General features: G+C 45.3%; 1 long non-coding RNA gene across 1 annotated transcript; it reads right to left on the bottom strand.

Moving 5' to 3' along the window:
• Positions 1 to 22697: 22697 nt before the first annotated feature.
• Positions 22698 to 24201, bottom strand: LOC116218502. Its single transcript, XR_006151525.1, has 4 exons — positions 23964 to 24201; positions 23806 to 23879; positions 23636 to 23720; positions 22698 to 23418 (listed from the first exon to the last, which is right to left on the bottom strand). It is a non-coding gene; the product is annotated as an uncharacterized LOC116218502 (long non-coding RNA).
• Positions 24202 to 25586: the final 1385 nt, after the last annotated feature.

Genomic DNA, 25586 nt, shown 5'->3' with positions numbered 1-25586 from the left:
TCTAAAGACAAGCTCTTATAAGACAACACGATAGCCTCTACTATCCAACGGGAGAGGCTCGGTTTTGATAGAGGTCTGCCTTTTGCTCGTGCACCAAAGCACACAAATAGCTGATCTGACTGTCTGAAAGCTCCAGTGCGCTCTACATAACAGCGGAGAGCGCGTACTGGACAGAGCTTATTCAAACGTTTCCTCCTTGCTGACGCAAAAGGAGGAGGCGAGAAAACTGCTAATTCAATCACCTGATTGCGGAATGGGGTTGCCACCACTTTAGGTGTGTAAGCAGCATTAGGTCGCATAACCACTCTGTCACCAGCGATCGAGAACTGAAGGCACGATGGGCTGACTGACCAGGGCTTGCATGTCACCAACACGCTTTGCTGACGTTAACGCCAGTAGCAGCGCGGTCTTTAAAGAGACAAACTTTATGTCCACCGTCTCCAGGGGCTCGAACGGAGGCCCTGTGAGAGCACGTAACACAACCAGCAGATCCCAAGAGGGTATGAGGTGCCTCTCTGGCACCCTGAGCCGTCTCACCCCCGCCATAAAGCGTGACGCTAGCGGGTGACTGCCAGGAGAACTGCCATTAATGCCTGCGCGGCAGGCTGAAATGGCTGCCAGGTACACCTTGAGAGTGGAAGCCGCCTTCCCCTCATCAAACAACTGCTGTAGGAATTCTAGTATAACGCCCAGCGCACAGTTAATGGGGTCATGCTGACGCGCAGCGCACCATCGTTCAAAACCTGCGCCACTTCAGCGTATACAGAGCTCGTGTCGATACCGCTCGGGAACTCTGTATCGTAGCCACGATAAGCCTGACGCTATGAGGTGCCAGGCCCTGAGACGCCACCGCTCCGGATGGGGGTGCCACACTGTCCTGTGCGCCTGCGTTAGGAGGTCTCTCCGTAGAGGCAGCTCCCAGGGCTGTTGCACTGACATATTGACTAGATCTGCTGCCCACGGCTGATTGGGCCAGTGGGGGGCTATCAATATCAATTCCCTGCCCTCGTCCGCTACCCTGCACAGCACCTGCTGGAGGAGCGGGATCGGGGGAAAAGCATATAGATGCAGGTCTGGCCACTGGTGGCCCAGCGCGTCTATGCCCAGTGGGGGGTTGTCGCCCCCTAGCAAGAACCAGAGCGGGCAGCAGGTATTCTGCCTGTTCGCAAACAGGTCCACCTGCGCCCTGAAAAAACGCATCCAGATCTGCTCTATCACCTGAGGGTGTAGACACCAGCCTGCTGCTCGAGGGTCGCCCTCGATAACAGGTCCGCACCGTAGTTGAGGTGACCTGGAATATGAAACTGCCCTTAGGGAAAGGACGTGAATCGCTGCCCACAGGAGCAGGCGGTTCGCCCAATGGTGCAGTGACTGGGAGCGCACTCCGCCTTGACGGTTTATATACGCCAAGGCCGCAGTGTTGTCCGTCCTCACTAACACATGCTGACCACTCAGTCTGGGCAGAAAGTGTCGTAGAGCCAGGACTACTGTCCGCAGTTCTAACACATTTATATGAGACGCGGCCTCTGTCGCAGACCAGAGACCGTTCACGCCTCTCCCCTCGCAAACCGCTCCCCACCCTTTGGTGGAGGCGTCTGTGGTTACTACTACGCGACGCGTCACTATGCCCATAGTGCCTGACGCAGCGAGAAACCAGGGGGCTTTCCAGATTGTCAGGGCCCTCCTGCATCTTGAGGACACTGTTACCCTGCGGTGCCTGTCTGTGACTGCGTTGAGCCTCAGAGACAGATACCATATCTGGAACGGCCGCATACGCAACATCCCCAGCAGGAGCGCGATAGCGGCTGACGCCATCATTCCCAACAGGCGTTGGCAGCACAGCGACGAGACTGACTGTCCCAGTCTGAACTGGCGCACACATGTTTTGATGGCATTTATTCCTTCTCGAGACAGCCTGACCTCCATGGGGGTGAAGTTTAGAATCATGCCTAGGAAATGCGTAGTTTGGCTTGGGCACAGAACGCTTTTTTCCTTGTTTATCACAAAGTCCAGTCGATGCAGGTGTGCCACCACTAGATGGCCATCCTGCACCGCTGCGGCCTTTGAATGAGCAGCTATTAACCAATCGTCCAAATAATTGAATAAGCGTAAACCGCGTAGTCGTAATGGGGCGATGGCTGCTTCTACGCACTTTGTGAAAACCCTCGGCGCCAGAGCTAAGCCGAACGGGAGTGCGTTGAATTGGTACGCTATTCCTCCGAATGCAAACCTCAGATATCTCCGATGTCTGTGGTGGATCGGAACGTGGAAATATGCGTCTTTTAAGTCTATCGTGATAAACCAATCGTTTGGTCTTATGAACTGCACTAGCCGGCGTGGGGTCAGCATTCTGAACCGTAGTGGCATGAGTGCTTTGTTCAACACACGTAGATCTAATATTGGCCGATAATTCCCGTCCTTTTTGGGGACCAGGAAGTAACGGCTGTAGAAGCCTGAAGCTTCCTCCTCGGGAGGCACTACGCTTATTGCTTCTTTTCTGAGCAGGGAGACTATCTCTTCCCGTAGGAAGTGAGACTGTCCCTGCTGCACCACCGATTGGATCACTCCGCCGAATGGCGGCGGGGGACGGGCGAATTGCAGCACGTACCCCTTTGTGATCGTTCTCAGCACCCATGGTGAGACTGCGCATTGGCGCCAACTCGCCACACAGCCAGCCAGGCTGGGCTTTGAGTTGAATCGGTCGGGAACTAACCCGCTCATGGTCAATGAGTCAAAGCCTAGATCTGCGCCCGCTCCGCCTAGGGAGGGGGACGAGATCTGGGGTTGCCCCCTCATGGTTTTGAAAAAAAATGGGGGGTGCGATTGCACTGTGTGCATCGCGGGGGGAGTTGCACAAGCATGTCTGGGCACTGCGCCTTCTGGAGCAGGTGTTGGGACGTATGAGTGTGGTGCTTGTGAGAAGCTGCTTACCGTGCTGGACATGATTTTTGCATGTGAGCAACGGGCGGATGTATGTGGAGGCGGTGTGGGCTCCACCGCTCCCCCCTGTGTGGTCACCGGGTAACTGTCACCATCAGGTAGCCGGAGGCTTGCCCTTGCCCCGCCCGCGGCGAGCGGCATGCTGCCGTGGGGCGTGGGCTGCGCCCTGGGCCGGCGCGCAGCTGGCTGCTGCTGGGCTGCAGGCTGAGCTGGAGGGCGGAAGGGGTGTCTCTGCCAGCCTCGTCTGGTGGGCACCTTTGCCGGAGGGGCTGGCGAACGGAACCCGCTTCGCTTCTGGCCCTGTGTGGGCGTAGTGTGTCCCGATGAGGACTGCTCGCCCGGGCCGCTAGAGCGAGGCATCCAAGCCTGGAATACCTCCCTGCTCTTTTGCTGCTCCTCGAATTTGGCAGCCATCGTATCGACTGCCTTACCGAAGACGCCCCGGACACAGACCGGGGCGTGGAGGAGCGGTGCCTTCTCTGTCCGAGAGCTTGGACAGTGACAGCCACAGGGACCTCTGGGTAGCCACCGCGGTACCCATCACCCTCCCCAGGGCCTGAGAGGTGCACCTGGTGAGTCGGAGTGAGAGATCCGTTGCCCGACGGAGCTCCACCACTGACGGGTGATCCTCCCCCAACGACGAGGCTAGCTCTGTCAGGAGCTTGGCCTGGTAACGCTGTAGCAGCGGTGCCGTGTTGGTTGTGCAGGCAGCCTGCCCTGCAGCCAAGCAGGCTTTCTCAGCCAGCGCCGCCTGGTGCCTGGCCACTCGCGTGGGCAGGAGGGGCTTCTGGCCGAGGCGCATCGTGGGGGAGGCGGGCGAAAGGTAGCCCGCTACTGCATCCTCGACCTGAGGGAAGGAGAGGTAGCCGCTCTCACTAGCCCTGTCGAGGTGCATGTACAGGGCGAACCCCGGCACTGGGGCACGGCCCGAGTAGGGGGTCGCCCACGTCGCCTGCAGCTCTTCGTGGACCTCCTCAAAGAAGGGGAGGGCACTAGGAGCTGGTGTGGCGGGGCCAGCGTAGAACTCCCCGTCCAGCAGCGAGGACCGCACGCTGGGAGGGGGAGGGAGAGGGAGCCCGAGGCAGCTGGCTGCTCTCAGCGCAACCTCGTGGAGTTGCTGGCCCAGAGTCCGTGACGTGGCCGGGGGTGAGGCTACCCGCGGCCGAACATCCTGGCTCGTCTGCATGGCCTCTGCGTCCGAGCTGTGCTCGTCGGAGTAGCCCAGCAGACTATCATCATCCAGTCCGAAGTCCAGCTCCAGTTCGGGCAGGACTTCGGCTGGTAGTAGCTCCACCGCCTCGCGGCCCGTGGCCCTTGGGCTGGCAGGTGGCAGCGACGGGGAGAGGCTAACTGGTGAAGCTGCGGCTGTAAAGCGGCTGCTTGCACTCACGTTGCCTAAGGCTGAGGGCGCACTCGGTCCTACGAGGGTAATAACCCCGGATGGAGCCGGTGCAGCCCTCCCAGCGTCCATGCGCTCCCATAGCGCGAGGCGCTTTGTAGCCTTGGCTAGCGTCAGGCTAGCGCAGATGCCACAGGCAGGGTCGACGCCTGAGAGCGGCGCCTCTGCGTGGGTCCTGCCGAGGCAGGCCACGCACCGACGGTGGCGGTCACCCTTGACTCGCACATGCCCACAGTCGGGGTATTGTCTGGACATCTTTGTTCTGAAAGTAGAAGAAAGTATTGATACACAAGCACACTATTAGCAACGAACACGTTGTTAGCAATGCTAGCAGGCTAGTAAGAAACTTAGCCAGCTAGGCAGCTAGGATAGTGGCTACTACTTCCAAAATTTAGTTGAGTCAACGAATTTTGCAGCGCTCTGAGCTAGTGAGGGTAAAGAACCCGAATAACTCACCAACCCGTAGAGAGCAAAGCACACAAAACTCTTTGACTTTGGTAGCGTAGAGGATTTACTCGGAGCTGGGGCTTCGTCTTGCGAAGTTTTTCAAAGAGGATATATTCGTGCTGTGCTGATGAATTTATAGACTCCTGAGGGGGCGGGCTCAGGAGAAAGCACAGACGAATCGCGGCCTTTCAGGCGTGAATGGATAAATGCTTCGATTTGGGTCCATGACTGACGTCATGTACCATTCTGTTATATCGCAGTGAACTGCGATAAGGAACACACTGTAAATGCGCATTATATACGTCCATCTCTATGTATGATTGTCACGTATTTAGTGAGGTGTTACAGATGGGATGGCAACTTTGTAGAGATCATTAGGCATCTGAGGCCCATTGAAACTCCATGTCATAAACACAGTGCTGTCATATCAGCCTTGCACTGTGCATGGCAACATTGACCCTGACATTAAAGCTTTGTCGTGTGGTCATTACTCTTCATTCTGCTGGCTTTCTGCAATGCAAACAATCTTCCAGCACCTGAAATACCCAGCATCCCACCCGCCCGCCCTCTGCCACCACTGTCAAAAATCATTGGTGTCATTGATTTTGGTGCTACCCAGGGAAATGGCACCCATCCCTCCCCTAAAAAAAATCAATGTAACCTTTTCAGCAGTGAATAATGAATCTGTAGAGTGACGGAGAAAAAGGTTCCGCAATTCACTGGCTATGGCAACACGTGACCACAGTTATAATTAAATGATTAATGTCAAGGTGTGAAATAATCCCAGTGAAGGCATGCCATGATGTGACAGCAGGTGAGACAAGCTGTTTTCTTCTTCATTGCATTAAGTCATTGTAGGGAACCGCTGCTGGCCAAAGGATAGCAACCAACTAACGGCCGAGGGTTCAATGTGCGATTGTCTTACCCGACAATAATTGTCTTATTACTCGTTCACCAAGGACTTATCCGAGTTCCCAAAGAAGCCACTTACAGACATCCCTACAATCTGCCGGCAGTCTGTTTAATAGTTCAGGGACTGTCACAATATAACTACTACAGATGACTAACCTGGCACGGTCAGTAACATAGTGTCAGACCATCACACAACTCTGCCTCAACCTACAAGAATGAATCCTGCCCAGTTATTGCATGATTCTACTACGAACTACTGAAAGTTATAAACATAAGACAGATTAACAATTAACAGTTTATTGTATTGCCTATATATATATAATACAATAATACAATATATATAATACAAAACAAATCAAAGAAGTGTTTTAAACACAAGTCAAGAATATAAGCATAAATATGTTGTATGGCAATAATACAAATTATATTTAGCAGGTGGATATGGCTACACAAATGAATACCTATGGGAGTTCTATATAAAGAAACACTCAAAGCACAATTTTGTCACTTTTCTTTTGAATACCTGGCCAGAACAAAGACATTCAACATCTTAAATGATTTAAACATCTGAGGCCGGAGGTGGGATCCTGGCGCTGCATTTTGTGACAACAGTTTCCCATGTTTCTGGAAACCTTGTAAAGATCTGACTTACACTAGAGACTCTTGTACTCCTTGTATTGAGACTATTAAAATTCTATCCAACCCCAATGTTCTTGTATTTACCTTTTTTATTGCTTTTATTTATTCACTTTGTTAGTATTGCTTGTATTTATTGTCCTCTTATCTATTATCTTTTTTGTTTTGTTTTCAACTGGTCTCTGTGTCTTTACTGTGTTGAGTTCATGGTGTTGCTGTTTTGATTGTACAGTCCTTTTGTCAGCTGCTGCTGTTTAAAAATGTGCGTTATAAATAAATTGACATTGACATACATAATACATTTCATCCTTAAATCGTGGCTAGGTGCGACCCCAGGACGGCCTGTGCCCAGGAGAAGGGGAGAAGGGAGGCGGGCACGGGAGAGTGAGGGCGGCAGGAGGCAAAAGACAGAAACCCAGTGCATAGAGGGGATGTGAAAACAATGCTCCATCACTTCAGACAAACATCACAGGACAGAGGTGCATAAGAATAGAAAAGTGACTAGCCACAAACAACACCTGATTTGTTATTATTCACCCAAGCAAAAGGTTCCCGGAAACAAAGAGCTTTGCATCATGTCATTTATTATGAAAGAACCACTTGAGTGACTGTAATATAGATGAATGCTAGTGCAGAGTGCTGTTCAGTACCTGCACCTACACTTCTGGTTGAGACACAAACATCCACACCCCAGAAGTAGGGCAAGACCTTAGAAGTCTTCCCTCATGATTTGATCATGTAAACTCAAACACACACTCAAACACACACACACAAACACACACACACACACACACACACACACAATGTGTGCTGTCTAGATTGGAGATGAGAGTGCAGCTCTTTTTGTTTGAAACGGTAGTAGAGGTCACTGAAGCTCTCCCATGATGGTGATGGGGGTGCGCTCTGGCTCTGGGCGCAGGTGGTCAAGGTTTCACTTTCTTAATTAAGCCCACACTCTTCCAGAGAGAGGCTGGCAGTCGGGCGAATAAGGCCCTGGAATTTGTTGTTTAATAATACATTCAGCACATAAAAGCTAGGTCCTATAACCATACTCTGGCTAATTCATTCCTCTGGCTAATTCATTCCTCTTCTGAGGCTGTATTGATTTAACAGAAGGGTTCCTTCAGAGAGGGAGGGGTATAAAACACGCGCAGTGAAGGAGAGGGGAAGAGAAGCTGCTCTTTTAGCCACCAAAATAAAGGGGAGGAAAAAAAGAATCTCCCGCAGAAGGGAGGCAGGCCAATTTACATTCCAGACTGATGTAGAGGGAAGCATCGGGGCAGGTATAATGGTGCTCAGCAGCGGTGGGTATCTCTTCAGGTCACACATAGCCTCTGTGAAAACAAGGAGAAAAGGCATCTTTCTGGTGAGTAATTGGCTGGCTAATGAATTGTATTGGCAGACATCGGCTTGCAGTGGGCAGAACTGGTGACACTGAGCATCCTCACTCACCACCTCAGGCCACCAGTTTATTGGTTTTCTGTCCGCATGTGCAGCTACTGACTCCAAAGCATCTGGCAATGCCAGAGAGAGTCTACGGCCCTCAGCTTTTTAATGAACCTTAGTAATAGGATTAACAAGGCGCTATTGTACACGAATGATCACGGTTTGTTTCTATGGCAACCTCACTGTTTAGTGTTTTCTGAAACCCAGGTATATTGTTGTGCAAGACTTTCTAGTCTTGTACCAGGCTGTACACTTTCTCTGCCTTTTAAATCTGTGACGAGGAAGGCAAGGAAGGGGAAAAAAACACAATACCAGGTTTAGCCAAACGGATGTGGAGGGATTTTGCCTTGACTTTGTACTGACTTTGCTCTCTGTCTTCTTATCTCCATCTCAAAGTATTCCGAAGCCAGGAGAGAAAGAGAGCGAGAGAGAGAGAGAGAGAGAGAAATCCATTAGTAAGAAGTGCAGAGTTATTCTGTGTAACAACCTCATGCTGTCAGAACTATTGATAATGACAGAGGAGAGGTTTTGCCTTGGCAGACTCAGGCTTTGTTCCTGTGCTGGTTGTGTGCAGTCTGCGTGGGAGGGACGACAGCTCAAAGGGAGCAGCAGGGCCGAGCACAGCTGTGGGACACAGTGCTGATGTTCGTTTTAGGTTGGTAGAGGCATATAAGAGGACGAGAAGAGAAAAAAAATGACACGAGAGAGGGAATAAGGAAATGCCCTCTTTTCACTCATTATCTGCCTAACCTTGCCTGGGTCCTCATTAGAACCAGCGAACAAGAAATGGGAAGAGGATAAAAAGGCAGGAGAGGGTAGTCAGAATCAGACAGAAGACCTTGCACTCACATACATGCATGTTCCTTCTGGCACTGTGATGGACAGAGAGAAATATGCACTCAAACTCAAACTCAAATATTATTTATTTTTGCTTCTCAAGGGAGAACTCTACATTAGGGTAAGGACAGCACAGACAGCGCACATGGGAGAATCTGAAAATGAAGTCCATGGTGGCACTTCATGCTAGGCGGATGTCTCTGGTGGAGTGGATTTGCTGAGGCTGTCCCAGTTTGATACACTCCATAACTGGCTTACACGTGCCTACTAAATTGATTTAAAAGCCACCTCTGGTTCAAGGTTGGGGAAGCAAGGCAATTTGTCATTTTCTGTAAATCAAATCAAGCCTCAATTTAATCATGCACACTTGTATGAAAAGGCATTGGGGCTCTAACCTGTGACGGCAGTGGGGCACAGATGTGAACATCCCTCCATCATTTGGAACATGTGGTCACATGCTGCAACCATGAGGGATGGTTAGCTAAGCATGTTCAATAGCGCTCAAGACGTGATTTTTTTCTTTAATGGTCCCACTCAGTATACATGGATACCTGTCAGAGTACTTCCAGAGGAAAAGCACACATAACTCCCTGAACAAGCACTGCCAGTATCAACCAGTGCGTCATGTCTTTGAAGCCAGCATGCCAACCGGACCATTATTCGACTTTGAATGTGTAGCAGTTTTATTTGGCCTATACAACATTGTGAGGTTTCCCACAACAATAACTGGAGTGAGAATTCAACTGATAGGGCACTGCTGATGTGTATGATTATAGTGGGGGAATATTGTGAAGGTCGTAGTTTTACCTTCAGGGGTGACCTGTGAATAGCAAACTGCTCAGCTGTATACACGGGCTGAACCTTCTGTAAAAGTCATTAAGGAAACACAAGACTTAGGATTTTCACTTAGTTCGCAAATCACTCAGTAAATGCCTTCGATTGAAGAACAAAACCATTCATTCAGTTTGATTTCAAACAATGATATACAACCCTGGTGGCAAAGTACTCCTGAAAACTCCCCCCCCCCCCCCGTCTTTAAATCAAAGCATTCCCTCACCTTTATTTATTTCCTGAATAAGATTAAGGACTTTCTGCAAACGCTTGGGACAATAAACGATAATATCTTACTCATCAATTTGGGAGCCTTCTCTTCTCAGCAGGGGCGATGGGATGATAAGGAATGCATAATGAAGGGAGAGATAGTCGACTACTAATAAGGGCCCGCAGTCCTGTAGGCTCCCTGCGCAGAGTAAACACACTCTGAGCACCCTGGCGCTACTCCCCCTGCCATCGAAATCACCAGCGTTTGAAGGCCGCACTCGGGAACGGTGGTCTCAAGAGAAATGTCGAGAGGAAAACCACGATTTAAATCAGAGAGGACACTTAAGGAGCCGAGTGGGGAGGCAGAGGAAGGAGAAAGCTTCTGGCTCTGACAAAAGATGAGAGAGTGGTGGCCTTACATATTAAGTGTTGTGCATGTTCTGTCCATGTTTCTGTTGCTGTTCTGTTACTTTAATCGTACCTGGTGTTATGCCACCAGGGGTAGGAAGGGTGGTGTGCCGGTATTCCACGCGTAGCTTCAGTCCTTTTCCCCATACCTGAAAAAAACAGTTTCACCCAAACACTGGGTAAGGCATGTTGGGTGGGGGATGGGGAGTACAAAACAAGGGTACTAGGGTAAGAGTTGACTGGATCCAAACCCACTCGTGATGCCCCTTGCCTGGGTACCACCAAGAGGGTTTGTATCTCATCATATTTAGCAGTAAGTCTGCTGTAAGGTAGGTTCATTTTTCCAAATTCATCCCTTCGCCCATCCCCTTATTTTGGCATGCTTCTATGTACTGGATTATCAGTTTATTGATGGTGTGGTGCAATACTGGCTGTTGGCTACACCTTATGAAAAAGAGCAGTGGTCAAAGATGAGGATAACAAGTCAAAATATTACAGCTACCCATGAAGTGGCCCTCAGTGTAAGGCCAGATTTAAAGAGAGAAGTTGTCCCTTGGTCTTGAGGAAGACTGACAGGAGAGGACACTGGGGCAGAGGCTGTCAGGGAACCCTTCCTCATCCCTACGCCACCAGGAGATATTTCAGAGACTATAGGTGACAAAGTAAAATAATGACGAGGCATGGCTTCCATCTTATGACATGTCAGTTGGCCAGAAGGCACAGGTGCAACAAGTAGCAAAGTCTTGGAGGTTTAACAGCTAATGATATTCACATTTCCTTTTGTGCTGAAAAAATATTGTAGATATAAATAGCTGAGGGTTTTCTTTACAAAATATTCTTTAAAAATGCTGTATTATTGTCCTAAAATGTGCTGCAAGCTTGTGTGGAGGGTATATTCATCAGCAAACACAATATGCAGCTAGCTTTGTTCACATTATGTTGACGGAGAGCATAATTACTGTTGACAATCTCCACTGTATTGTTCTGGTTGACTCGCATTGCATCTGTTTGATGAGCATGGCAGTTTTTCCACTGTGTGTGCACACACACACACCCACGCCCACACACAACACACAACACACAACACACAACACACAACACACAACACACACAGTCTTGGTGTCTGTGTTTTCTCTCCCTAACTCCTCTGTGTCACAGCTGTATGGATTTTGTAATTGCAGCTAATTATGTGACAATGGTTATTGCAGTGGAATTTATGGTTGTTTATACAGTTTGCTAAACAAATGTTAATGAAATGCTGTTCGGCATGGCATAATTAGTGCAATGCTGACAGAGGGGACTGACAGGTCGACCCATCTTAAACAGTGGATGCTGCCTCATTGGTTTGATGTCACCCAAGGCCATGGGTAATTGTTACCCATGGAGATGAGAGCAGCACCAGTGGATTAGCTGGTTTTAATGAAGATGGTCTTACCCTTATCCTGCCCTCTTGCTTGGAGGCATTTGGTAACAACGAGCTTTGTTAAACGTTCATGTTCCAACTGGCGTAAGTAGATGATTATACGGTTTCTCCTCTCGGTTCTGGAGACATATCCTGTGAACCGAAAATATTTGAATGCATTTTTTTTTTTTCATTTCTGGAAGGCTGTCCCTCTTTGTCCTTCAAAATCTTGGATTCTTCAGCCTCCTGAAAACACACACACACACACACACACACACACACACACACACACACACACACACACAAACACAAACACAAACACACAAACACACACACACACACACACACACACACACTACACACACACACAGACAGCGAGAGAGAGACTCATCTTAGAGCAAGTATGCGACTAGACAGCAGCCTGACAAGCAGCTAAAACAGATTATAAAGTAGGAGCCTCATCCCTATGCAGGACTTATTAACTGCTCTCTGAGGACCCTTCATAGATTGAACACCAGTTCAATGGGTCACTCAGCGCACATGACTGACTACAGTTTGGAACTGAAACTTGGGTCATTTTTTAGACATATTGGATCTCAGTGGATTTTTCTCCAAACTGATGGGTTACAATAAGGAGTAAAGAGAGCAATAACAATTCATCAAAAGCCCAGTCATGGAGGAGGGGTTAATGAGGAAAAGATTGAAACCATTAAAGCTAAATTTGTTGAGAGAAAAGCAAAGCATGTGGCTAACTTATTCTGGCCCTGTGGATAGGTGGCCTTCCAGCCTCCTATAACAATTTGTGGACTGGTGCTAAGTAAGTCTCCATGGTGATCTTGACCACTTAAATGACTAGCATGTACAATTCATCACACCAGCACAGGAAGCTATAATGCACAAATTTGTACACATTTGAATATCTGCAATTGCAACATCAGAATCTGCGGGGAAGAAACATGATCTAACATGATCTATTCAAATGTAAGGCCGCACATACATACATCACGTTGCTCTGGGGCATATCACTTTAAACGAGACAAGGAGAAAACAAGATCAAACCACAACCTCAGCCTTTCCAGTAATCACTTTTTCACAGCATCACACTCTTACTAATGATTTCATCAGAGTCATTTCCCGGCTCGGAATTTGTTGACTTTGCCAAAAAATGATTCCCTCCTTTCTCAGAGAAGAGTGGAACGTCTATAGCCAAACATCTCTGTCTCAGGTTCTCATTAGCTCGAGTTTTCTTTTAGGTTGCAGGAGCTTTCATGACCAAGCTGGAACCGCCTCGGTTCTACTGTGAGAGATGCAGGGAAGACACGCTCTGTGTGTGTGGAGTACAAACTCGATAATGACCTCCCTCTGGCATGGAACGGGTGCTGTTTGCCTCACCAGCATTTGCATTCTGTCTACAGACAGTGGGTTTGCTCCCTTTGTTCTGGTTTGCCTGTGGTTTTCCCCCATTTCCATTGCCTTTAAATATTGTGTACTTAATCAAAAGGGCGCACTGGCCCCTATTAACTTGCCCTTCCATCACATCACAATGCATCATTTAAGGGAATGATATGGTGGTGGCTTGCAATAGAGCACAGGGTTTGTAACCAGAATGCACAGAATCATTACAAGGGATGAAACAAATGGATGTAATTAGGAGCCAATGCAGTGAGTCAGGCAGTGACCCGTCTGAGGTGCAGGATTTAATTGAGCCCCAGCGGAGGCTCACTCCCTCTCTCTGCCGGGTTAAGCACACACTTTAACAAGAGAAAAACAAGAGCAAAGACTTGAAAAGGTCTCGATTTGTTCTTCATGTCACAAACCGTTTTACGGACCAATCCTAGAAATGTTATGGCAGCTCGCAATTTTTTTAATGCACTAGCTATTTTGAAAAAGTCAAGGCGGCAAATTTGACTATGTGCACTCAATATCAAAATGCTCTTCATACCAATAGTTAATATCAATATGCCTGATAATGAGGCAAATAGTACAATGCAAAATCAATCCATGTTCTCTTTCAAGACTAATGGTTAAATCATGGACCCCTGGGTACAGAAGTTAAGAACATCTTTATTTCCTGAATTCAAATCTATGTCTATTATATTAATTTTCCTACACAGATGAAGGCAATATTAATCGCTGGTCATTATGTTTTTTTTTTTCATTGTACACATATTGACACTTCAGCTCATGCATTTGCATTTCCTTACATATGTTGCTTCTGAGACTTAATTTGTTAAGAAATACCAGTTGTTTGTGGAAATTACTGTGTGTCAATGCATTTGTTGCCAAAATAAAACTCAGAAGAAAAATACTGAAGACCAGTTGTAGTTTTCAGGACTATGAGCACAATTCCCTTGTCTGTATATTGGGCCAAATGTTCTCCTTTTGAGCTCTGCTGCCTCCACAGTGCAGAGTCGTGATGTATATGCTTTGTCTCTCATTAAATATAACATTACTGAGCGCCTCAAGGGTTTTGAAACATTTGTCATGATGAGAAATTTCTCAGCTTGAAAAACCACACTCTGGTCTTGTTTGTTAGACCACCATAAATTGCTCAGTAATAGTATATTTGATGCTAACATTCCCCAGTGGACAATTTGGCAATTGGAGATGGAGGGGTTTTGAAGAAACCGCAGCGGGCAGGTGTGTGTGTGTGTTTGGCCAACTCTGGTCTTTCGATGAAAAGGTTTTTTTTTTTTTTGATAGTTGTGTGCAGAGAGTCATGTGTGCTCTAATACGAGGCACTCAGAGAATTTAACCTTTCCTCCGTGTTTGCACAGGAACTGCAGAGTACAAAATGGAGCCTTTCAATGTTTGTTTTATAACCTTCACCCTGCTGCTGTTATTTGGCTTCTCTTTGCTGTCATTACAGTTTAGCTCATAAAGGGTTCCTTGCCATTTATTTCCAATAAGCTAGTTTAGCATGTTACTTAATGGAACTAAAATGTAATAATTTGTGCAATTGTGCAAGATTGCTTGAAAAATTCATCATAAACTGGGTGACACTGCTTGTCATAACTAATATTTTCTGAGATGCATTAATCGTAGCCAGGACCAGCAAAAATATTTATAGTTGTATTTATCATCCTAAGGAAACGTTGCATAGTTGAAAAATATTCTATCTTTCATTTTCCAAAAAACTCAGGCAATGAATCATACAGAAATCAGTGAGAGGTGAGGGCAGACCTATAAATAAGAAATGCCTCTTGAGAGCATCCATTTATTTCTTCATTACCCACAAGAAAATTCATTACCGCAAGAGTTTTTAGATCATGATATTTAACCCTACAGGATGTTCAATCAAAACTTCTTATACAAATACGTCTATACGCGCGAATACGCACTTTGGAGCAGATGTGCAGTTGGTAGAACATGAATATTCTCCACAAAGAGAAAATGCCACAGAAGAACAACATTTTCCATTTAACCTTGTCCTTTTTTTACTTTCCTCATAGATCAGAGTCCTTCAGGCCAACTAGAAAAGCAAGACTTTTCCTCTCCTCTCACAAATGGAAATGCACCCAGATCCAATAATCAAGCCCCTGACACTTGAGGGACCTTTTCAGCCTGTATCATTAAAAGGCCTCTCTGTGTGCAAATGGCTATTCAATATTTAATAAACACAAAGCGTCAGAGGCCATTTCCACCCACACGTCCCCCAAAAGAAGATTCATCTCTAAAGCAGCACATTGAGATGTCCTCCCAGTACCATCATTAGCACTGTCACAACAAGGGGGCGGTTAGCCTACCCTACCCCTGAGATGATGAATGCTTACAGGCATCAAACCACCCCCAGAACGACAGGATTCAATTTGCCGCAAGGCTCAGTGATAGATAATGTATGCTCAGGCGTGTTGTGTGACTGTGACAGGAAACAGTGGGCATGGGGACAGCAATGGGCATACATACAAACACACATTTAGCATGTCTTACATGAATCACTATCTAAATTATGTGATTTGAAATGATGGTTATGGAGATGTCAAGAATGTCAAACGTTTCAGCGTTGATGCTGTGAAGAAGTAGTTTAGCAGCACACGGTTTATCAAAGGCTTGCATAACATCTTTCCACTCTCTACAGAAGCATTAATTTGGTTTGATTCAGTGTAGCTAAAGGATATACTAAACAAATTACATCCTCATTTCTATGACAGGTGCTACTTTTAATCATGCTAATATGAATACCTTGCCATTTCCCCTACTTTCTGATCAATCAGTTCAGCTCTCATGTCCTTCCCTCAACACACCTTCCCTGCCTCTCTGTGTCCCTTGAGATAGCTCAGTTTTCATGGTGTCTCTGGGGACTGCTATGTGGTAGATGTATATTGGGCCCCGGTGAAGGCTGCGGGAGTGATCTCTCCCCAGGGATCCGTGGCCTCAGAGCTGCCGCGTGTGAACTGGAGTGGCTTCCCTCCTCTGGAGGCTTTAAATGGATCAACTGCAACACGGAGATGGATGTGAGGACCAGCAGCCATCAAGCAAACAGTGCTGCAAGAACTCTATCTAATTTCCTCTACCAGGAATTTGTTTTCAACTACCAACCTTGTGTGAGTTCATGTTAGATGTACATAAACAATCAACGAAAGTACATGGCAGTCATTAAGAGTTACGGTCTGAGGATGCTACCTTAGAGCATAGTCATTTCTGCACTTACGTCTGTCGCACATGGTGAATGGATTTCCGTTTCCGCAGGACACAGAACAGGCTTTATAAAGATATGATAGCAGGCAAGCACTACATGTGAACATGAAAACAGCATTAGGCTGCAGCACGGAATAAAGCATTCACTGAATAGGAGGAGGCAGGCCAGGACAAGGGGGGATATGCTGTTTGTGTCCGACGTCATCATCATGTAATCATCAAACATGTAGAAGGACACGGTAGAAGGACATTAATGTGGGATTTGAGTTCACAAGGAGCAGATGGGATTGGTTCTTCATTTAGGGTTCATACTGCAGAAGGCCAAATGGATTTGAGCAAACTGAGCGTATTGAATTGCTTTGCACTAGATTCCAATGTATTTTTAAGGGCAACTCTGTTGTGGTTTATTGCCATTCGGATGATGTGAGTTGAGGGTTTAGACCAAGGCTGAGCAGTCTCCCCGCCTTTATTGTTTGTCGGTTGAGTGGGTGATGTGATTTGTCTTTTGGGTGGATGGTGATTTAGCAAGGCGGGCTGAGGCGAGGAGGGAGTGCGAACTCCACTGAGGCTTTCCAGTGAGGAGCAGATGGCTCATTGTACACCCTTGCTTACACATGCACAAACACGAAGTGCCTGTAAGAGACACACACACACACACACACAGACAGTCACTTTCTACACCTTCACTTCCACACACACACGCAGAACACAAGAAGCATGCCATACAATTCTCTTTCTGTCTCTTGCATTCACTCACACCGTTATTCAACTTTTGTTTCTCAGCCTCTCCTGCCTTCAACCACTGTGCATTCTGAGGTGAACCATTTTACCTCTTAGAGCCCCAGCACCTCAGGCTCAGCCCCAGAGGACGGAGGAGTGTTGCTGTGAGCGGTGTAACCCAGATCATCCTCAACGTCACGCAAGGAGGAGAGGAAAGGAGAGGAGAGAATGAGAAGAAAAGAGGAAGAGGGCTTAGGAGAGGGGGGGGGTTGGAAGAGAAGAGACACAGAAGGAGGGCAAGAGGTGAGGAGGTAGGGAGTATAAAAGTGTTGGAGGTGAGAGGAGTGGAGTTGAGCTCGTAAGGCTGCAGAGCTCTGTGTGAGTCACTGCTCTGATGAATGTGGTCTGTGTGAGGAGCCATGCTCTGCAGCAGATAACAAGTGCTCGGCCAGGGCCAGCGTTACAGCAGCCTATTCTTACACGATCCCACGGGCATCAGGGAGCTTGTGTATGTGTGAGTGTGTGTGTGGAAGTGTGTGTGGGTGTGTGTGTGTGTGCGTGTGCGTGTGCATGTGCGTGTGTGTGTGTGTGTGTGTGTGTGTGTGTACGTGTGTGTGTGTGTGTGTTTGTATATTTGTGGGTGGCCAAAGCACAACTACCCACAGTAGAAAAAAGGTTGCTAGGGTTTTAAAAACACAGTTTCTAGTCATGCATAATAACTTAATATGTCATGTACCAGGTCACAATGTTTTTTTTTTTGCGTATGCCTATGTACTCTAACCAAGTACAAATTACACTAATACACAGACATTGTGATATGGTTCAGACTCATACAAATGTAATAAGCGATAACATCAATAACATCTTTTGACCTCCCCTCTGTGTGGCATGTCATTTCTTTTCAGCTTTTCATACCTTTTTGTGGTAAAGTACGCTACAAATTGGCCATGCACACTACACTTCATTAAAACTGTGTGAAAACCATAAATACTGATGTCATATCTGTGTCAAAACCAGCAGGATTACAAGTGATAATAAATATATAAGAAATAATTCCTCCATGTGTTCTAGTATAATGACTCATAGTATAATTCTCATTCCACAGCAAATGACATTAAAGCCAAATTTTTTTGTTTTGATGACACAGTGCTGACTGAAAAGGACAGTAAGCCTAAGTGTTTGTGCCAATGAGGTGTCACGTGTGTGTGTGTGTGTGTGTGTGTGTGTGTAGGAGTATGTGTGTCTGTTAGGGACAGTGGTGAGTGGGAAAGAGATTGATGAAAAATGAATGCACTATGCACCGGCCGATGACAGCCAAAGGAAGCTTTAATTGCGGTTGTCAAGCTTCCGAGACAGATAAAGAGACCATTACTTTGTGCGGCACTGACTGAGAAGCACTATCACAGAAAGCAAGATGCAGAACAAGATTCCAGAGGATTTCACTTTTTTGCGGGGGGGGTTAGGGGCAGTTTGAAATGGGGGATCATATGAAAGGCTGTACAGTCTCATGAACAGAAAAATGAACAGGCAGCCAACTAGATTGCAGTATTGCATCTGCCGCGCCTGCGTGTCTGAGGACATTCGCAGGGGACAGGGAAGCAGCCCCATACCCCTGACAACTATGACAAGGAGCATGTGACACCATTATGTAACACATCAGCCCCATCACTCTCACAATGCCAACACATACAGCACTCGCTCAGTGGATACTGTGTCCAACAGTTGACTAGGATAGTTGGAAAGGTAAAAGGGCTTTGTGTCCAATTAGCAGGGTCTTTTCATCATTTATGAGAGGTTGTAAATTAGAGCTCTGTCTTTGTGGCACATTTTATTTAGCTGTCATTACATGAGACTTAACCCCTGTAAGCTTGTGTCCCTCTGATTTACAGTGACAGGACTTAACCATCACTGGGGAGATAGATTGAGACCTGTCTAAACAAGAGAAGTGAGCTAATTCCTACAGTTAATGTGAGATTAACATAATCATGTCATAAACACATCATGGAAGATGCCATTGAGGGCTATTTCTCTTCTTGACTGTTGTTGTCTAGTGATATGAAGTTTAATGTCATAATTGCTGATGATTGTGAGGAGAGCAATCTTAATGTTAGATGTTACCACAGCCTACAGCCACAGCTTGTCGTGATAATTAGAGATAATGTAAAACATGGCACAGTTATGTCACTGGAAATCATCTTTGTGGGAGATATATGACAGTGTTTGGCATCTGCCATGATGTTTTTACGAGATGGTTATGCTAGACTTATGACAGAGGGTTCTATCTTTCACAATAATTAACACTGCATTAATCAACAGCCCAGGAAAATGTTACAACCCCCAAATATGCCCACAATAATCTTCTACCAAGGTGTACAGTCATGGACAAAAATATTGGCACCCCTGCACTTCCTTTAGATAATGCACAATTTCTCCCAGAAAATTGTTGCAATGACAAATGCTTTGGTATTCTCATGTTTATATCTTTTGTTTGCATTGGAACAACACAACATTTTTTAGAAAAAAATGCCAAATCTGACTTGATTCCACACAAAACTCCAAAAATGGACTGGACAAAATTATTGGCACCCTCAACTTAATATTTGGTAGCATACCTTTTGGAAAAAATAACTGAAATCAATCGCTTCTTATAACCACGAATGAGTGTCTTACAACTCTCTACTGGAATTTTGGACCACTCTTCTTTTTCCAACTGCTCCAGGTCTCTCACATTTGAAGGGTGCCTTCTCTCAACTGCTGTTTTGAGATCATGCCACAGGTGTACTATGGGATTAAGATCTGGACTCATTTCGGCCACTTCAGAACTTTCCAGTGCTTTGTCTTAACCATTTCTGGGTGCTTTTTGAAGTGTGCTATGGGTCATTGTCCTGCTGGAAGACCCATGACCACTGACGGAGACCCAGCTTCTGACACTGGGCCCTACATTGCGCCCAAAAATTATTTGGTAGTCCTCAGATTTCATGATGCCATGCACACAGTCAAGGCATTGGGTTCCAGAAGCAGCAAAGCAACCCAAAAACATTGGTCCACCTCCACCATGTTTGACTGTAGGGACCGTGTTCTTTTCTTTGAAGGCCTCATTTCGTTTTCTGTAAAATGCTTTACCAAAAAGCTCTACTTTGGTCTCATCTGTCCACAGGACGTTCTCCCAGAATGATTTTGGCTTCCCCAGGGAGGTTTTGGCAAACTTCAGTCTGGCTTTTTTATGTCTCTGTGTCAGCAGTGGGGACCTCCTAGGTCTCCTACCATAGCATCCCATTTTATTGAAAAGGCGACGGATAGTGTGAGCTGACACGGTTGTACCCTGTGTCTGCAGGGCAGCTTGAATTTGTTTTGGAGTTTTTTTATCCACCATTCGAACAATCCTTTGTTGCATTCTGTCATCAATTCTTCTCTTCCTTCCACATCCAGGGAGGTTAGTGACAATGCCATGGGCTGTAAACTTCTTGATGACACTGCGCACAGTGGACACAGGAACATTAAGATCTCTGACGATGGACTTGTAGCCTTGAGATTGTCCATGCTTTTCTACAATTTTGGTTCTCAAACCCCCAGACAATTCTTTGCTCTTCTTTCGTCCATGCTCAGTGTGGTATACACAGACCCACAACACAAAGGTTGAGTCAACTTTGCTCCATTTTAACTGGTTGCAAATGTGATTTATATGTTACCAGCATCTGTGACTTGCCACAGGTGAGTTTAAATACAAATTAAAGGGGCATTACATGCTTGAATTACAATTATTTCTTACAATTTTGAAAGGGTGCCAATAATTTTGTCCGGTCCACTTTTGGAGATTTGTGTGGAATCATGTCAAATTTGGCTTTTCTTGTCTGCTTTTTTGAGTTGTTCCAATGCAAAAAATAGAAATCAACATGTGAATACCAAAACATTTGTAAATGCAACAATTTTCTGGGAGAAGTGGTACATTATCTGACAGGAGTGCAAGGGTGCCAATATTTTTGTCCATGACTGTACATATGCAATACAAGGTTCTTTTTGTTTTTGATGGCATTTCATTTTTCGACAGAGCATTCATTTAATCTGTGTTAAATACTTAGCATTTGTTATGAATTTCATTGAATCAGAAATAAAATCTTGTATTACCTCAAAATGAAAGTCGTAATTTACACTAGATTTTGGCTGTGTAGTCATCACTGCAGTCAGTTGAGGTCAACTGAGGTCAACACTGCTCACTGACTCCTGAGGTGCACGGTTTGTCTCCACCGAGGAACTCAGTATGATACCTTAACTCTAAGGACACACTACTCGTCATTTTCACCTCAACATTTTGAAACTACACGGATTCAGAAACAGACTCTACTCCAGGGGTGTCAAACATACGGCCCATCAGGGGGTCCAGCTCGGCCTGCCGGATGACTTTGCTAAGTGTGAAAATTACAGAAAGACATACATTTGTTTATTAATTTAATTAAATTAATAAACAAAAAAGGGTTGTGAATCAGAATGTCCCTTAAGAATATGAAGGTTTATGAGTACAAACGTTTTGTAATTTTTTTTAGTCGATCCAGTAATGGCAGAAGCGCTCATTGCCACAGGCAGCAGCGCTCGCTGCTCGCTTTGTGACGCGCTTGACGTCAAACGCGCCACAAAGCGAGGGAATCTGCAGAGGAGAGCCCAGGCAGATGAACAGAGTTTTTGGTCCTTAAGTTCCCTTAAAATAGGGTTTATCATCCAAAAACCTTCACCAATGATTTAAACATAGAGAAATATTGTCGTTATGTATGATTTTAGTGGTCTGGCCCACTTGAGATCAAAGTGGGCAGTATGTGGCCTCTTAACTAAAATTAGTTTGACACCCCTGCTCTACTCCCTTTGAGACCCCTATTATTGGGCTTTTCTTTGGTATAAAAACAAAGCAACATTTGAGAGTACTAACTTTTTCAGTTCCATAAGTGAGATTAGATATGATGAGGTCAGAAAGATCTCCTGATTAGAGGAATGTCAGGTGAGGGCAGATTAAAAAAAGATATTCTAAGGGTTCTAAGGGCTGCTATTTTTACCTGAAAAAATATTTTTAACTATTGTAAAGTATGTTTTTGTAGACAGCTGATTTTAATAACATCAAATTCATTTTGATGGTATATGATCATATGAGGGACAGATACACACATTTGTAGGTCCCACTAGTTACTCCAACTATTCACTATGAAAGTGCAAGAACATCTTATACAGTGTGATGTTATTAACTGTAGCGCCAGTATACATCAGTTAGCAAGTTGGATAGCTAGCTTTTAGCAATGCCAACAATGCTGTTGGGGTTGCAGGGAAAGTCTCTTTGCTGTTAGCTTGCTAGTTTTAGATCAGGGGTGCCCAATGCGTCGATCGCGATCGACCAGTCGATCGCAAAGCTTATGGTGGTAGATCATGTCATTTAAAAAAAAAAAAAAATTAAGTTTTTTTTTTATATATATATATATAAATCGCCAGATCACAACGGAAGTCATTTAAGGTTACCTTTCTTATAGAACAGATATAGCTTTTTCGTGTATTAAACAAAATAAAAAGCCTTATGTTATTTAGCTGTGAATAATGAAGGAAGCAATAAATCCGATTATTATCCAAACCCTTGAGAGCTGTTTCCATGGAGATTTAACGTTACTTTCTGTTTGAAGATAAGGTAGCAGCGAGTGTTGAAGAATGGATGACTTGAAATTGCATGACTTTAAATTAATATATGAAATTGAACAACATCAACAACTTTACGGATAAAATAAATAAACAAGGATATCAAAACAGATTGATAGGCATAGAATGAGAACGGCAGAAACGCAGGCAGGACGTCAGATGACGAGACAGATCACAGTGACACAGGCTTTTTTTTTTTTTTTCCTCATATGTGTAGCGCCCTCTCGGGTACTGTTGACTACGCCACCCCTTGAAGTGGGCTAAATTATGTCAGAGCAAGGGGAACTCAATAACACTATTGCCAGTTTTTGGTGAAAGTATAAAAATAGTCTTTATTAATAAATAGTAGACACGAGTAGCGTTGGTTGGTCACCAGATATAATACAAAAAAAATACATAGACACAATAGGGGGACTGGGGAACCTCGGTACTGGGCCACTAGGAGAACTGATGTCAGGCCAGGTCTCTAACACACGTGGTCTTGTGTGCACTAAATAACACGTGTTTTAGATTCAGGGAAAATGCACTACAATATCCAAGACACTCTGTGATATGTGACACGGCAATTAAGAGTTCAAACTACATGCACACTGCAATCTCTGTAGGCTACTAGAGTGAGAAAAACTACAGAGACCGGCTATCCAAGGTCAGGTACTAATGGGCCTTATAAGCACCGAGGCTATTAGCTGTGGAGGGGGGAGGGAGACACACGAACTGGAAGTACAGTAAAAAAGAAAAACAAACAAAATAAATCCACTCTAGCCTGCGGCTCACATTAAATAGGTAGTACCTACACAAGCTACTTAGGCCGATAGGCTAGAGGAACAAAAAAAAAGTAAACAAACTATACGCGGCACCAATGCATCAAATACACATTAAAAGAGAACAGCAACTAGCAGCCCTGGGTAGCTGCGAGGGTCTAACGCTGCAAACATATAAAACAAACACTGTTAAGATCCCACAGCCTTAAAAGCAGCACACATGGGAGAGGTGATGGCATTACATCAATTAAAAACAGCAATACAGGGCAAAGTGTTAGTCAGCCAGCCTACATTAGTGTCGTCACTTGTCAGCGCAAAATGAATGGCCGCTATGGCCTGCTGGTACGCAACACAGTACACGTATCAGGGTTTAACACATACCTTTTCAAGATGGCTACTACACTGTGGCTGATGGCTTCTGGAGAATAACTGCCCTCTCTGCTATGGTAACAGTGCCCAGCAGACACTGGTGAAGGATACATAAAGAGTACATCATGACTTGTCTGTATTATACTACAAACAGAATACCACGAATACGTTCAATAACGTACCTTTTTGCACACAACACGGCGTCACGCCCACACACGTACATCAAAACACAGCGGCTCTGCCAGCGTCTGCCCTCCTATACCATAGTTAAACAAGTAGCCACTTAGCAAGCTAGTAATCAGTGACGGAAGAACTTAAAGAAACCTTTGCCCAGGCATACCTGTTTATTTCACGCAGCACCCGTGACTCTGCTACACAATCCCAGAACCAGTGGTGTTGACGAGCTACCGGCTTTAGGACCTCGGGTGCCTATACATAAGCCTGTGGGTAATATGTCAGGTAGCCTAATCAATCGCAACCCATTGCCCAATTAGTGACGTATTGCGGTGTGACAGAGAGAGACTAACTGGGTAACGGCAGAGGGAGTAGGCACCAAACTATTACTACTTGCCCACTTGCTACATATGTGAAGGCTGAGACATTCATAACATTTTATTCAGTCTTACTGATGGTCCTTCTGTAATGCCAAGTGCACTGTGTTGTGGATACGTTTTGTAGTCCTGGTAATCTTTTGTTTAGCATATTGGCAAGGTTTTTTATTTTTGTTCTTGATGAATGAATGTTTGTTTATTAATCAGTTATTTTTCAACAAATAACTCAATTATGATTACAAAGAGGAAAATTCGCAAAACAAACACCTAAAAACACAGCAACTTTCATCTGAACTTTTTGGAAAAGCTCCCTCGAAATCAAGAATTTTAGGCCGCAACCATCTCAAATAATGTCACCAATATCACCATGATTCCTTTAAGTGTCTGTGTCTGTGTCTCACCCCCCCCCCCCTTTTTAGCCATGCATAGTCTCTATTTATGAACATGTTTTGTGGTAGATCATTTTTAGTTGGTCATTTTAAAAGTAGATCACAAGCCAAAAAAGTGTGGGCACCCCTGTTTTAGATAAATAGAACAAGTGAATTTGTTTGGTGCAAAATCACAGCAATCTGAGGAGAAGGAATAAGACGAGAGGATTTACTAGTTCAAGATGGAGAGCTGTTTTTGTTTAAGGCATCTCTACCCAGAGATTTTTGTGAGCCACATATTATTTAAATAGAGCTCAGAGCATTATCAAGTGTCCTTTGCCATCCATCAGGGTTGGGGGGGGGGGGAGGGGACAGAGATAAGAGTTGAACTATGACACTGGTCAAAAGATGGTCAAATGGTCAAAAGATAAATTTGAGCTGAAATTTTGTTTGATAGCACGTAACAGCAGTATGATTATGCTTACATCAACTGATGCTACCCATGAAAACCTACTGTGCACTGAGGAATGTTCATGCTAGTCTGTTAACTGTCAGGAGACTGATGGTACAAGAAAACTTTCATATTGAGGCAGAGGCTAACTCAGTGGAGAAATGTCCATGACTGAGGTCACGTGTCCAGGAGTTGGTGGAAATAGAAGGAAAAGAGAAGAAAAGGTTTGGATTAGGTGATGCATGTCTGTAAGAAGTCTGTCAGAAGCTAAATTGTCAGTGAGGTAGAAGAGGTGGTAGTAAACTGGTGCTTCTCAGAACAGATATAAAGACTTAACACATATTTTTACTTCTAGTCTGTCAACTGAGAGTAAGTAAGTGACATACAATACAATTATAGAAAACTGATGCGCAAATGTCACTGTTCCAATTTTGTTTTTGTTTGAGAGCCCTGTGCCACCCCTGGCAAGCCAGCATCGCAATCTAGGTCATGACAACTGTCGTTTAGCAATTTGGTGTTTGTCAAAAATGTATGTGAGGTCGATATGAATTGATTGCCAAAGACTTGTGTTTAAGTATAGGAAACATCCGATC

This window comes from Clupea harengus, chromosome 22 (assembly GCF_900700415.2).
Source record: "Clupea harengus chromosome 22, Ch_v2.0.2, whole genome shotgun sequence".
NCBI lineage: Eukaryota > Metazoa > Chordata > Actinopteri > Clupeiformes > Clupeidae > Clupea > Clupea harengus.
Note: the sequence above shows the minus strand (reverse complement) of the source record. Positions and strands in the feature narration are given on the sequence as shown.